This window comes from Urocampus carinirostris, chromosome 1 (assembly GCF_059441175.1).
Source record: "Urocampus carinirostris isolate Australia breed hairy pipefish chromosome 1, RoL_Ucar_1.0, whole genome shotgun sequence".
In the NCBI taxonomy this organism is placed as follows: Eukaryota; Metazoa; Chordata; class Actinopteri; order Syngnathiformes; family Syngnathidae; genus Urocampus; species Urocampus carinirostris.
In genome coordinates, this window is record NC_142349.1 from 10,943,283 (window position 1) to 10,944,226 (window position 944).

The following is a 944-nucleotide window of genomic DNA, read 5'->3' on the forward strand; positions in this document are numbered from 1 at the left end:
AAGGCCGGGCTCAGAGATTGTGTTACTCAACTGACTCCTTTTTTCTGTATTCCCCTCCCGAAGTGAAAGAAATGGAAAAAAGAAAAGGAATGGCTGAGAAAAATCAATCTGTGTTCAGAAAGGAGCTGCCTGCTGGCTGATAGATGTATTTTCGGTTTAACTGAAAGTCTTACGACGAAGATGCCCCAGATTCCTTCACAAGACTATAACAAATGCGATCAAACCTAAAAAGAGCTGTACGGAATTTGGGACTGTTTTACTCATGCCCGCCAAATCTGGCTTGTATCATCATTACGATGCAAGTACGTGCATTTTTTTAGTCATGCTCCAATAAACTCTTCTATTCAATCTTTCTTGAGGTTTAAATTGGCATTTTCAGCATTTTAACATTGAACTAAACAATAGAAATGAAAAAAAAGCAGGCAGCATGACATATACTCAATGTACAAACCCCCAACAACCAGTCCCCCTGTTCCCCCATTCCTGTTCGGCAAGAAAAGATAGATAAAGATAAACGTGTGTACAGTAGGTTTGATGAACCAAACATAAAAAGGGCTCTTTAACTCTGTTGGACATAATTCACACATATGTTTTAAGTATTACTTGATAGAGAAAATATTTAACTTTCAACTTCTTTAACTGTTGGGAAGCACTAATTTGCCACGAAAGTAGTATTGCCTGTTGCTCTGGACTTTTACCCTTGCTTGAAATATGACTTTATTCCAGCAAACTAGTTTTTAGTTTTTTTTGTTTTTTTTTAAACATAAAACCAACAATCCAACCTCCAGTTATATTAATTATCACTTAAAAGACCACAAAAAGTACAAATACTTCAACTCTGTAGTAATTTCAGGTTCTGGTGTGGCCAGACAAGCGAATCCCATAAATCTAATTCAAATTACATAAAGGGTGTTGGAAACAGAGTCTGGATGAGGCTGGGCCTC

At 37.1% G+C, this 944-nt stretch overlaps 1 non-coding gene across 1 annotated transcript; it reads left to right on the forward strand.

The window, feature by feature from the left end:
- The first annotated feature begins 317 nt into the window (after positions 1-317).
- On the forward strand, positions 318-398 carry LOC148373538 (small nucleolar RNA SNORD36). The gene has a single exon (XR_015847227.1). It is a non-coding gene; the product is annotated as a small nucleolar RNA SNORD36 (small nucleolar RNA).
- Positions 399-944: the final 546 nt, after the last annotated feature.